This window comes from Camellia sinensis, chromosome 11 (assembly GCF_055761805.1).
Source record: "Camellia sinensis isolate YWXY chromosome 11, ASM5576180v1, whole genome shotgun sequence".
Classification (NCBI taxonomy): domain Eukaryota; kingdom Viridiplantae; phylum Streptophyta; class Magnoliopsida; order Ericales; family Theaceae; genus Camellia; species Camellia sinensis.
The window spans coordinates 55,079,888-55,094,452 of NC_138971.1; the positions used below are offsets into that span (position 1 = coordinate 55,079,888).

At 38.1% G+C, this 14,565-nt stretch overlaps 2 long non-coding RNA genes across 2 annotated transcripts; one reads left to right on the plus strand and one right to left on the minus strand.

Annotated features, from left to right (window-relative positions):
• The first annotated feature begins 3,662 nt into the window (after positions 1-3,662).
• Positions 3,663-5,407, plus strand: LOC114317357 (uncharacterized). The gene is made up of 3 exons (XR_003648545.2): positions 3,663-4,856; positions 4,970-5,022; positions 5,126-5,407. It is a non-coding gene; the product is annotated as an uncharacterized LOC114317357 (long non-coding RNA).
• Positions 5,408-13,610: 8,203 nt separating this feature from the next.
• On the minus strand, positions 13,611-14,264 carry LOC145803132 (uncharacterized). The gene is made up of 3 exons (XR_014345243.1): positions 14,067-14,264; positions 13,898-13,973; positions 13,611-13,802 (listed from the first exon to the last, which is right to left on the minus strand). It is a non-coding gene; the product is annotated as an uncharacterized LOC145803132 (long non-coding RNA).
• Between the last annotated feature and the right edge of the window lie 301 nt (positions 14,265-14,565).

Genomic DNA, 14,565 nt, shown 5'->3' on the forward strand with positions numbered 1-14,565 from the left:
ATTTGAATTAAGTTTTGAACAGAGTTTTGAATTATCTGTCTTCTTTATTTACTGAGCTCCCTATCGATTTATCGATCCACTACAAGAAAATGCACTTTTAGCGACCACTTTGTCTCTTTCTCGCTCATCACTCTGTCTCTCTATCTCTTTTCTCTATTCGTCTCTCACTCATCTTTCTCTCTCACTACCCATCTTTTCTACCACATTTACCACTACTGTAAATGCCATTCAACTACCACCACTCTTCTCTTTCTCTCTTTCACTCATCACTCTTATTTCTCTGTCTGTTTGTCTATCTATCTGTTTGTCTATTTGTCTGTGTGTCTTTCGTTCATCTTTCTTCTCTCTATCTCTCTCATTTGTCTTCTCTCTATGTCTCCCTCGCTCATCTCTCTTCTCTCTATCTCTCTCATCTCTTTTCTCTCTCTGTCTCTCTCGCTCATCTCTCTTCTCTCTATCTCTCTATTTTTCTATTCTCTCTATCGTTCATCTCTTTTCCCTCTCTTTCTATGTGTCTCTCTCATCTCTTGTTTATCTCTATTTTTCTATATGTCTCTCTCTATCTATTTCTCTCTCTGTCTCTCTCTATATCTCTTTCTCTCTTTATCTCTCTCTCGCTCATCACTCTGTCTTTCTCTCCCCCTTATCTGTCTCTCACTCATTTCTCTCTCTCACCACCCATCTCCTCTACCACCTTCACCACTACTGCAAACACCATTCCACCACCACCATTACTTCTACTGTAGCCACTTCACCTCTACCACTACCATTACTACTACTATCGCCACCACTCCACTACCACCACTACCACTACTACTACCATTACCTCTCTTTCACCCCTGCCACTCCATTTACACTACCACTACCACAACTTCACCACTAATCTCTTTCGCCATCACCATCACCATCACCACCACCACCATCACCATCATCTCTTATCCACCGCCTTCACTACTGCTGCCGCTCCTTTTCCTTTACCACAAAAAATTAGTTCATAATTTTTAGTAATAAAAAAAAAATAGGCCGCATAAAAATATTTTTCATTGACTACAGAAAATTAACTTTTATTTTAGCGAAAATATTTTTCATTAAAATATATATGAAACAAATCAACCTTAATAACGGAAAGAAAATAAAAATTATTATTTATTTATTTTTATTATTAAAATATTTATTTATGATGAATTTTTTTTTTCCCCATTTTTTCCATTCCCGCGCCCGAAAATCCCCAATCTCTTTAGAACCAAAAAAAACCCTAAATCTAATCGTCTCCCTCACATCACTCTCTCAGTCGCCTCTCTCTCTCTCTCTCTCTCTCACCCTCTCGTTTATCTCTGCACCGATCTCGTTCATCTCTGCACCGATCACTCTCTCACTCTCTTGTTGTTCATCTCATCGATTCGCACCGATCATCGCACCGCCGATCTACTCACAGGTAAACTCTCTCTCTCAATCTCTGTCTCTTCTCTCTCACGCCTCACGTCTCATGCTGCCCTCCTCTCTGTTACTGGAGCATCACCGCAAGGGTTAGACGAGCACAACGCAAGGGTTAGACGAGCACACCGTAAGGGTTAACACTACTGTCGCTTTGTCTTGGGTAGGTATGTCCTCTATTTCAACCTCTCTCTCTTTCTCTGTGTGTGTGTGTGTGTGTGTCTCTCTGTCTTCCTCTCTATGTCTCCTTCGATTTGGGGCTAATTATTTTCTTCATTTTGCTCACTATTTGACATTAAACAGGGAAATTTGGGGCTTTGTTGGCATCAAACTGGAAAGGGTATGATCCTCTCCTAATTTCTTTTTCTCATGTTTTTTCTATTACTTAAGGGGATCGAAAAGGCATTGGTAGCATTATATAATAGGTTTTATTGGACTAGGATATGATTTTGAATATTGGTATATTAATTTGGGATTTGATTCCATAGTTTCTTTCTCTTCTGATCTTTTGGTGCTACATCAAGTTTTTTTTTTACCTTTGATAATGATCCTTTTGATATGTTTCCTCATTCTCACACATATTGGGTTATCCACTGGTTCATTGGTCGAAATTTTCATCAAATACTGTGATAATTTCTTGAATTGATTAAGTTAATTTTTCTTTTTAGTTAATGAAATCTTAGTTTCAAATTTACACCAATTCAGGGTATCCGAATTCAAGGCTTGAGGGTTTTGATTAGGAATTGGATTGAAGGTTCGAACCAGGTTCTAAAATTGGAGCTAAAGCTCATTTACTGTGTCAACTTTTCCCCTTCCTCTTGTACCTTACCAAGAAGGGGAAAAAATTTAGAAAGAAGAGAGAATTGTTTTGTACTATGCCTTGTTACTCATGCCTTGTGTTTGTCTTTGTTTATATGTTTAGAAGAGAGAATTATTTCAAGATTTGGATCCACTATTGTCGAACACTTTCGTACTATCACTGCCCTCTTGCAGGTATGCTTTATATTGTTCATAATAATATTTTGTAATCAGTTTTTTGCCCCACAATTGATGTTTACTGCAGTGTTCTTCATTAATCACTAGCTAATTTGCTTCTCAAAGAACCTACCTTAATTTTCTTTTCCATTCATAATTTATTTTACTAGAAAATGCTGTTTGTCTGAGCTTTTCTTTTGTCTACCAGACATAGGATATGTTCCTTTATAGAGCACAGCAAACAAGGTATATGTTCCACTCTGTCTTGTGGCAGCAAATCGACGGTTTGTGCTATTGCAGCGCTGATTATACTGGTGACCTGTGCATTTATTATTTATATATCTACTGCTGTGCACACGTTTTTGCATTGATCGTGCAAATTCTGAGTTCTACATGTGTGTTACTTGATTATAAGATATGACTAAGAGATTGAAGTAGTATGTGAACTTGGTGGTGTTGATTTGGTGAAAATTGACGGCCTGATTCCTATAAAAAAAAATTATTTTTTGGGGCTAATTATGATGATTTGGTGAGTATTTACTATTGCAAATTATGCTTATTTGGATATTTTAATTCACAATTGGATGAATTTGCTTATTGAGCTAGCAGAATTATGTTGAAACATTTCTAACTTGGATGCACTATATGCACATTGTTGTGTATTTTTTTAAGTTGTGGAAATTATTAAATCATATTTTGTTTATAATCAATCAAAGTTTTAGGTTTTGTTGAGTTATTAACCCATCAAATATTGGGTTGAAAATTTTTTGTTGGATCTAAAATTGGGTTTGGAAATAGGTAGATAAAATTTGAACTATTACCTTTTAAAAAATATTGACGTGGCGAGCATGAGGTGCTCAAACTAGACATCCAATTCGGGTAGATTACCTTTCTTATTGGCATTCACGAGACAATAATACTACAAACTTACAAAAAATGTGTAGAAAAATATGCAAAATTTGAATTAGATTAATCTTGGGTGTAGCCTATTTAATAATATAATACTAAGGTTTAAATCTATACTACACATTTAAATTTTGAGCAATGTCGTAACATTCCAAGGTGGATGTTTGACCCCTAGACTAATAAGGTTGATAAATACCTAAACAGAATCTAACAGTAGCTTAATCTGAGATCAAGTTTAACCAAGCATCAATCTATGGTCAATAAGTTGCTAGTAAGAAATATAACGCAAATCCCTTTATTTTTATTTACGTTTTTTATATGGTTTCAAAGCGCGGAAACAATATTTTCATATATGGGTAAAAGTTTCGTAGATCTTGCTGGGTTCAAAGCATGGAAACAACATTTCCATACATGGTGGATGGTACTCGTGCACACACACACCTTTCCTCATATGCCATCATAGTTGGGGATAGCTAATTTTTGAGTTGTCATATGAAAATGAGCAAAACTTGGTCCTAATGACAAGGGTAATGCTGGATAATTAATTCAATGAAGCACTTATTAATTATAATTTCAAATTTTTTCTTATCGTAATTAACAAAATAAGATGATAATAAAAGGAACAGAAACAACTGTAGTGAGCTCAGCTTTGGTTTGAGACTGAACCAGACCAGATGAAATCAAGTTGTACTTCTTGACATAATGGGTCGGTGTTCTTTCCTAGTTATGTAAAACTGGGACAGCTGATTTATTCAAATAATTGGGATCAAGTGAAAGCAATTTGCTCTGGGGCAAATTGAGGTCAAATATCTTGCTCAGTTGCTCCATGTGGACTTGACGGTTAGAGATGTCCATGTGGTGGGAATCATGCATGATGTATCCTGTAGAAAAAAGTGTTGCACCTTTGATGTTTACTTAATATTAACCCGCTTTAGTTTAGTCTGTTGGCATATGTCCAGTCTTGCTTCTCTTGAATTAACACACATTGGCAGACTATTGACTGTTGCTTAAGCAGGTATTTGGTGCTCTAAGGACAACAATGTTCATATTAGGAATGATTTTTGTATTCATAGGCATTTCTTTGCTGGCACCAGACGAGGCAAAAGGTATAGTTGTGGGTCATGGATATAGTTGTGGGTCATGATTTCTGTATTCATAGGCATTTCTTTCCATTAGAGCTATTAGAACTCCAATATTAGAGCTCTAAAGCATTTATATCGTCTCCCTCTCATCTTTCCTAACAACCATAGATCATAAATTATTGCACAAAAAATACAAAAAATAAAAAAAAAAATTTAATTTTTAATGTACACCCTGTTTTTTTTATTTTTTCGTAAATTTTTTTTCGTTGCACCTGATTAACTACCATATATAGAGTTAATTGTAATCACATATTAGTATTCTTCTCACAATTCTTTATGATGGACCCTCTGCATGTGAGTTCCTACAAAATAAATTTGTGTATTCTACAATCCAAGACAGGTAGGAACCCTTTAAGTCCAACCCTTCCCACTCCCATCAGACATGAAAAAATTCCCCAGGTATATTACAATAAGAGTTTATTACACTATTTTGGACTACATTGAATTCCATTATTATTATTATTATTATTATTATTATTATTATTATTATTATTATTATTATTTGTGAGCAGGGAAAGCTTTGGTTTCTCCAATTGAGAGATATGCAGTTGTTCCTGATGACAACGTAAGTGTTCTTTCCACAGTCTTCATTGTCTTCATTACTGGTGTTTAAATAGTTGGTTTCTCCAAAAGATTATAATTTGCAACTGTTATCTATTTATTTGTAGGTCAAAAGGATAAATTTTGCCGAGGGGAAGATCTGATTCTAGAAGTAAGGAATTTGGAGCTTGATTTTTGAAATAAGCTCAAAATTGAGATCTTGTTGGAAATTTTTTAATTTTTGTAAGAGCATTTAAATATCCAATGTGCTGATTGGTGAATTTTAGATTTTATTTTATTATTTTATTTTTTTTTAGGATTTGGGTGAATTTTATAATTTAAATATGCTTTTATGAACATGTACAGTTTAATTGTTCTTTGTAAAATATTGAATTTGATGGTTTGATCAATTTAAATTTTTATTTTTATTTTCTGTTATGATGTTTTTGTGAATAGAATGTAAATAATCAGCTCTTAGAGAGAGACGGCACCACCGTCGGAAAAAATAGAAAATTTTAATATTTTTATTAATTTTGTTACAGGTTTTACTTTTTGCGACGACATTATACTGTCGTAAAAAATAGAAATTTTATTATTTAAAATAGAAATTTATTATTTTTTAATATTTTTTGCGACGGCATTACACTGTCGCAAAAAATAGAAAATTTTATATTTTTTTATATTTTTTGCGACGGCACCACACCGTCGCAAAAAGTAGTGTTTTTTTTTTAAAAAAAAGACTATTGGCGACAGTATTTTTTGTCGTCTCAAATAATATTTTTAGCGACGGTAAAATAGGGCCGTCGCAAAAAAGTCAAGAAATTTCAAACGTTATTAGCGACTGCACGGTGCCGTCGCAAAAAGGCAAAAAATGCCGTCACAAAACATTAGCGACGGCACTTACCGTCGCAAAAACTCTTTTGCAACCCCTACAGTTGCGAGCCTCCTCTTGCCGTCGCAAAAAGTATTAGCGACAGCATTAGGAGTATTAGCGACGGTATTTTACCGTCGCAAAGTCAATTTTTTTGTAGTGACATCTGATTTGAAGTATTTCTTCACGTGAGACGCATAAGTGAATACATGTCTTGAAGTTCTAATCCTTTTCTCTTTACTTGAGCATACTTTTAAAGAGATTTGTGCATTCATATCTTGACACTAAAGAATGGCCCTGTTTGGTACAGCTTTTTTTCAGCTTATTTCAGCTTTCAGCTTAATTTAAGCTATTTTGATATGTTTGGTTTAGCTTAACAATGCAGCTTATAGCTTTTTGTAAGTCAGAAATCAGCTTATTCTTTGAGTGGGACAGGAGAAGCTTAATTTATAAGTCAGAAATCAGCTTATGTTCATAGTTATAAGTTATAAGCTGTTAAGGCATAAACTATAAGCACTTTCCCACAACTCTACCAAACAGGGCCAATGTTCATGTTGCAGGAATGAATTGTTGCTAGCAAAAGTGGTGGTGGATTTTGAAGTGCATACAGAATTTTAATCTCGCTTCCTTAATTGCCTTTCACATATATGTATAATCTTTTTTAAGGCCAACTCTTATTGGGTGTCGCGCACTTATTCTGGGAATCTGTGTCATAAACCAATATTAGTATTCTGGCAATGTGTGAAATTAACATTAGTATTCTGGCCTTACGGAGCCATGCTAGGTACCAAATGCTGCCTTTTTTTTTGTTGATCTATGTTTTTTATGGTGCAGCACTTTACATTGCATATAATATTATTTTAATTAAAGAGATGGAAGTTGTCACAATCATAATCTCATCAGTGTATTTCTTGTATTGCCACTATACTGAAATAGTGTATTTCTTGTATTGCCACTATACTGAAATAGCTGCAGCAGGATTATACAGTTTTTCCAAGTTATATATACATCATGGGAATCGTTTAAGCATTGAAATTTGAGGCAGGTTTAATGGTTTTACTTTGGTTTATACTGTCTTTTTATGTTGGTGTGCTCTCATGAATGTGTCTTTTGGTGGGAGTACAAACTACTAGTATGTCTGAATAGTTTTATTTAATTCATATTATGTTTTATTGAAAATAAGTCATAGTAAAATTATGACTAAAAATAATTTTTTGTAACGATTTTTTACATGTTGCTAAAAATTGATAATTAACGATTTTTTTGTCACAATTTTTATAAATTGTCACTAAAATTTACAATTAGTGGCGTTTTTCTGTGACAAATTTTTCAAACTATCGCTAAAAGTTGAAAAGTAGTGACTTCTTTGTCACGATTTTTTTAAAATGTTGCTGAAACTTATAATTAATGATATTTTTTTGTGGCAAAATTTTTAAATTGTCACTGAAAATTAATAGGGTGTTTGAGATTATCTAAATAAGTATACTTTTTAACTTTTTACAAAAAGATGTGTAAAAAAGTAGAGAAGTGATGTGACTTAAAAAAGATAAAAAGTATACTTTTATAGATTATGCCAAATAGTGTTTATCAATTAGTGACATTGTTTTAATAGTATTTAATAAAAAATATCATTAATTATTATAGGACCTATTGAATAATAAATGTACACGTAAGTCTTCCTAAATAATACTTAACTATCTATCATCAATTGTATATTTTACAGATGAGTATATATTTTACAGATGAGTGTTCACATGAATGCGACCGATAAATTTTGGTTTATGCATCTTTGAGCGTTCAATTGGAGGTGATATTGAAGGAGGCCAAAACCTTGAGAATTCTAGCCAGGCCGAACTCCTTGCTGTCTCACTCATGCGGACCAAACACTCGGAACCATCCAAAATGGGAAGTGGGCCGAACTCGTTCCTTGGGCAAGCCCGCTAGCGTCTACTATCGAAAGCCAAGCCCAACAGCCACATCAATGGGGACCGAAAGGCATCGCTAAGCCCACTTCCAAGGGGACTGAGTTCTCTACTTTGGTTGATTGACCTTAGCCAGTCACTAACTTTGTGCGGTCAGGCTGAATGTACGTAAAATCTAACACCGATCTCCTTCGCTAGTCGCTTGCCCAGTCGTAACACCACAACAGTCCAAGTGATATGCTTGGTGCAACAAAATATTCCACCGTACTAGGATACATGACATCTGTAACCCATTATCAATGTTCCATTATCAAGTCTGGTGGAATGTTCGAGTGTAGTGGCACGGTATAAGCACAATGACTTCAAATCATATTTGTTACTTACAATTCGAAGGGGACTAATAGATAGAACAATGTAGGTAAAAGAAGTTAGCAAAATAGACCCATAATTTTAGGAAAATGATTGGCTTTGAGACTGGACACGGGGGTTCCAGTGTTGAACCCATCAATTGTCGATGAATTGCTCAAGCTACTCCCACTGTGAGAATAGGTCATTGCATGCCCACCGGGGAGCGGACTAGGAATGGTTCCTTGTGAGGCCTTTCCCAGAGGCAGCCAATAGTTGACTTAGAGGGAATTCAATTGTTTAATTAAAACAAAGCATTGCGATTGTTCATGTAGATGCTTATGCAATGTGATTTCTGTCAGCGCTCTAAATGTCAAAGTGAAGAAATTCAACCAAGCGTAGATAAAAAGTGAGAGTAACTATGACTTACTTAAGATAACCAAATGCTTCATCCACTACAAAAAATTTGCTTTTTTGCGACGGTAAAATACTGTCGCCAATACCAAAGAAGCCGTCTCAAAAGCTTTTTGGCGACGGTAAATAGTTTTTAGCGACGGTAATAGGGGGGTCGCAAAAAAAGGGGTTGCTAAAGGTCTTCAGCAACGGTAAACACCGTCGCAAAATATTTGCGACGCAAAAATGCCTTTTAGCGACGGCAAAATACTGTCGCAATTAATGTGTAAAAATCTGCAGACTTTGAGACGGCACTAAAATACCGTCGCTAATATGGTTATTTGCGACGGGAAAATACCGTCGCAAAAGGGTTTATGTGAGACGGTAAAATACCGTCGCTAAAAATAGTTATTTGCGACGGGTTTAATACCGTCGTTAATACTGTTATTTGCGACAGAGAAGTGTGCCGTCTCTAAAAATATTATTTGCGACGGTGAAAGTACCGTCGCTAAAGGCCTTTTGTTCATATTGCCAATATCATTGGCGACGGCTACGCTACCGTCGCAAAAACCTGGTTCTAACAAAAAATGCAGCAATAAAATTATTAAAAATATGCAAATTACCTGTATTAAATAAAAATAGCTAAAAAAAAATCGATAACTATATAATAATATAAAAATTCCTGTATATAAATAAAATTTGATCCATAATTAAAGTACTCTTCCATTCATAACAACACATCATCAAAATTATCCAACCACATAATTTTGCATAATACATACATAATGTTGTTCACAAATCTAAATACATAAATCAAAAATAAAAGTTTTCTTCATAAACAAAAGTTTGTCGCAATCTTCACACAGCTGCATTCCACAAGAAGCAAACTGCTACTCAGGAAATATCTGAAAATAAAAAATGAAAATAATTAATGACAATATAATTATGTATTAATATTTTAACTACAAAAAAACATAAAAAAGTAATTACTATATAATTACAAAGATAGTTAAGTAAATAATTTTGGCTAGATAGAAATCTGACCCTAACTCCCAAACCGGAAACCCGATTCGAGTCTCGTCTTCTCCCACAAGTCTCTCGTGCCTAGGCGATCATGTGTGCCAAGTTTCGTGCTAAACCGACCCCTTTTGGTGATTTTGGAGCGTCAACACCTCGAATTCAAGTTTCTTAAGGAACTAGTTTGCCTAGACCGAAATACGACTCGAACTCCCAAACCGGGAAACCGATTAGAGTCCCGTCTTCACCCACAAGTCTCTCGTGCCTAGGCGGTCGTGTGTGCCCAAGTTTCGTGCCAATCCGACCCCATTTGGTGATTTTGCGGTGTGAACACCTCGAATTTAAGTTTCTTAAGGAACTAGTTTGCCTAAACCGAAATATGGCTCTAACTCCCAAACCGGGAAACCGATTGGAGTCCCGTCTTCTCCCACAAGTCTCTCGTGCCTAGGCGGTCGTGTGTGCCAAGTTTCGTGCCAATCCGACCCCATTTGGTGATTTTGGGGTCTCAACACCTCGAATTTAAGTTTCTTAAGGAACTAGTTTGCCTAAACCGAAATATGGCTCTAACTCCCAAACCGAGAAACCGATTGGAGTCCCGTCTTCTCCCACAAGTCTATCGTGCCTAGGCGGTCGTGTGTGCCAAGTTTCGTGCCAATCCGACCCCATTTGGTGATTCTGGGGTGTCAACACCTCGAATTAAAGTTTTTTAAGGAACTAGTTTGCCTAAACCGAAATATGGCTCTAACTCCCAAACCGGGAAACCGATTGGAGTCCCGTCTTCTCCCACAAGTCTCTCGTGCCTAGGTAGTCGTGTGTGCCAAGTTTCGTGCCAATCCGACCCGATTTGGTGATTTTGGGGCATCAACACCTCGAATTCAAGTTTTTTAAGGAACTAGCTTGCCAAAACAGAAAGAAGGCTCTAACTCCCAAACCGGGAAACCGATTCGAGTCCCGTCTTCTCCCACAAGTCTTTCGTGCCTAGGCGATCATGTGTGCCAAGTTTCGTGCTAAACCGACCCCTTTTGGTGATTTTTGAGCGTCAACACCTCGAATTCAAGTTTCTTAAGGAACTAGTTTGCCTAGACCGAAATACAGCTCTAACTCCAAAACCGGGAAACCGATTAGAGTCCCGTCTTCACCCACAAGTCTCTCGTGCCTAGGCGGTCGTGTGTGCCCAAGTTTCGTGCCAATCCGACCCCATTTGGTGATTTTGCGGTGTGAACACCTCGAATTTAAGTTTCTTAAGGAACTAGTTTGCCTAAATCGAAATATGGCTCTAACTCCCAAACCGGGAAACCGATTGGAGTCCCGTCTTCTCCCACAAGTCTCTCGTGCCTAGGCGGTCGTGTGTGCCAAGTTTCGTGCCAATCCGACCCCATTTGGTGATTTTGGGGTCTCAACACCTCGAATTTAAGTTTCTTAAGGAACTAGTTTGCCTAAACCGAAATATGGCTCTAACTCCCAAACCGAGAAACCGATTGGAGTCCCGTCTTCTCCCACAAGTCTCTCGTGCCTAGGCGGTCGTGTGTGCCAAGTTTCGTGCCAATCCGACCCCATTTGGTGATTCTGGGGTGTCAACACCTCGAATTTAAGTTTCTTAAGGAACTAGTTTGCCTAAACCGAAATATGGCTCTAACTCCCAAACCGGGAAACCGATTGGAGTCCCGTCTTCTCCCACAAGTCTCTCGTGCCTAGGCGGTCGTGTGTGCCAAGTTTCGTGCCAATCCGACCTCGTTGGGTGATTTTGGGGCGTCAACACCTGGAATTCAAGTTTTTTAAGGAACTAGTTTGCCTAAACCGAAATGTGAGTCTAACTCCCAAACTGGGAAACCGATTGGAGTCCCGTCTTCTCCCACAAGTCTCTCGTGCCGAGGTGATCGTGTGTGCCAAGTTTCGTGCCAATCCGACCCCATTGGGTGATTTTGGGGCGTCAACACCTCGAATTAAAGTTTTTTAAGGAACTAGTTTGCCTAAACCGAAATATGGCTCTAACTCCCAAACCGGGAAACCGATTGGAGTCCCGTCTTCTCCCACAAATCTCTCGTGCCTACGCGGTCGTGTGTGCCAAGTTTCGTGCCAATCCGACCCCGTTGGGTGATTTTGGGGCGTCAACACCTCGATTCAAGTTTTTTAAGGAACTAGTTTGCCTAAACCGAAATATGGCCCTAACTCCCAAACCGGGAAACCGATTGGAGTCCCGTCTTCTCCCACAAGTCTCTCGTGCCTAGGCGGTCGTGTGTGCCAAGTTTCGTGCCAATCCGACCCCATTTGGTGATTTTGGGGTCTCAACACCTCGAATTTAAGTTTCTTAAGGAACTAGTTTGCCTAAACCGAAATATGGCTCTAACTCCCAAATCGAGAAACCGATTGGAGTCCCGTCTTCTCCCACAAGTCTCTCGTGCCTAGGCGGTCGTGTGTGCCAAGTTTCGTGCCAATCCGACCCCATTTGGTGATTCTGGGGTGTCAACACCTCGAATTAAAGTTTTTTAAGGAACTAGTTTGCCTAAACCGAAATATGGCTCTAACTCCCAAACCGGGAAACCGATTGGAGTCCCGTCTTCTCCCAGAAGTCTCTCGTGCCTAGGCGGTCGTGTGTGCCAAGTTTCGTGCCAATCCGACCTCGTTGGGTGATTTTGGGACGTCAACACCTGGAATTCAAGTTTTTTAAGGAACTAGTTTGCCTAAACCGAAATGTGACTCTAACTCCCAAACCGGGAAACCGATTGGAGTCCCGTCTTCTCCCACAAGTCTCTCGTGCCGAGGTGATCGTGTGTGCCAAGTTTCGTGCCAATCCGACCCCGTTGGGTGATTTTGGGGCGTCAACACCTCGAATTAAAGTTTTTTAAGGAACTAGTTTGCCTAAACCGAAATATGGCTCTAACTCCCAAACCGGGAAACCGATTGGAGTCCCGTCTTCTCTCACAAATCTCTCGTGCCTAGGCGGTCGTGTGTGCCAAGTTTCGTGCCAATCTGACCCCGTTGGGTGATTTTGGGGCGTCAACACCTCGATTCAAGTTTTTTAAGGAACTAGTTTGCCTAAACCGAAATATGGCTCTAACTCCCAAACCGAGAAACCGATTGGAGTCCCGTCTTCTCCCATAAGTCTCTCGTGCCTAGGCGGTTGTGTGTGCCAAGTTTCCTGCCAATCCAACCCCATTTGGTGATTTTGGGGTGTTAACACCTCGAATTTAAGTTTCTTAAGGAACTAGTTTGCCTAAATCGAAATACGGCTCTAACTCCCAAACCAGGAACCTGGTTGGAGTTCCGTCTTCTCCCTCAAATCTCTTGTGCCTAGGCGGTCGTGTGTGCCAAGTTCCGTGCCAAACCGACCCCTTTTGGTGATTTTGGGACTTTAACACCTCGAATTCAATTTTTTTAAAGAAATAGTTTGCCTAGAGTGAAATCCATCTCTAACTCCTAATCCGGGAACCCAATTTGAGTCCCGTCTTCTCTCACAACTCTATTAGCTTAGAATGCAAAGAATGCAAATATACATTTTAGCTTAGAATGTAAAGTTACATTTTATACCTGATCTTCTGGTGGTGGTGTATATGGATTCTCGTCTTCTGCAGATTCCCTAAATGCCCGGTGGCCATTCGATGCATCAAGAGCCTATGATAGTCAACGCATAATGTGTTAATCATATTCGAATTTTATACATAATGTTGTGTGACAATTTAACTATCAAACAATTTAATTTATATCGAACCTATCTGTTAGGATCCACACTTGCCCCCTGTGACAGAAAGGCCATCATCTCAGCTCTCAGCTCTCAACTGTTGTAAATGTGTAGAGAACTCTGCTCTCATCTCCTCCCTCAGCTCCTCCATCAACTTATCCCTTAGCTCCGCACGAACCTGCTGGGTGATCTGAACAATAGTCGATGGCTGGGGTGCTGACTGTGATGGCCCTGCACCATTTTTATACACTGCTCTCCGAGGCACAGTTCTCCCGTATGTGCGACAATATCCATGATTGTCATGACCTATCAACTCATGGAAAATGGCATTCCTAGCCTCCAAAGTCCGACAATCCTCAGGTAGCATAGAGAGTTGGCCATTAAACTCATGCTGTATTGAATAAGAAATACAAGTATATGCCAAATTAAGATAGTTAACACAAAAAATAAAAAATAAACTTTAAATGCAGTCAAAGGTCTTTGGAAACTACCAAGGTGTGGATAACCTCTGGGTCTTCTGCTCTACGTGTCATAAGCCAAACATTCATCTTATCAGTAGACTCCCCCTTATTGGTCATCTACATTTTTTTAGAAATATGTAAATTTGAATCCAAATAATTTGTAAATATACAATGTTTATTTATATACAAAAATAAAACAGTAAAATATAAACCTCATGCCGTATCTGAGCGAAAGTAGTACGCCCTGTGGTATGAGCTATGCCGTGAGCTCGCCGATTTTTAGCGTTCCTAGTTGCAATTTTCTATAATAGGTTCAACAAATGTAAGTATATAAATATGATTTGTATGTTTACATATCATACATATAACTTATTTGTATACCTCAGCATCGGAAGTATGCCAATACTCCACAAGTTCTTCCCACTGGCTTGGCACAATGTGCAAAGGAACATCATCCTTCAGATTAGGATCTTCACTTCTAGGCTTGAAATACTTACACTTAATCTTATTCTTGTGATCCTTCCATATGCTGTTACCGTTTTTCATGCAGATTGGCTTGTACTCCTCTGGACATATATTCAAATTTTCCTATAAAACACAATTTCAAGGTTTAAATAATAATAACACAATTTTGGAATTTAAATTTTTGGAGAAAAATATACTTTTACCTTCACATCCTTCCAGATAGCATCAAGAATATCATCAGGCACAGTGTTCTAGTCAAGAAAAGTAAGAGGAACAATGTTACCATTTCGCACAATAATGCCAAGTTGAGTAGTTAACTTAGACACGTTATCCCCTATTGGACAGTAATTTTCATCAAATTGTATGTCCAATTTGGTACCGGTACCCCACTCCCTAATGCCCTTGGCACATCCTC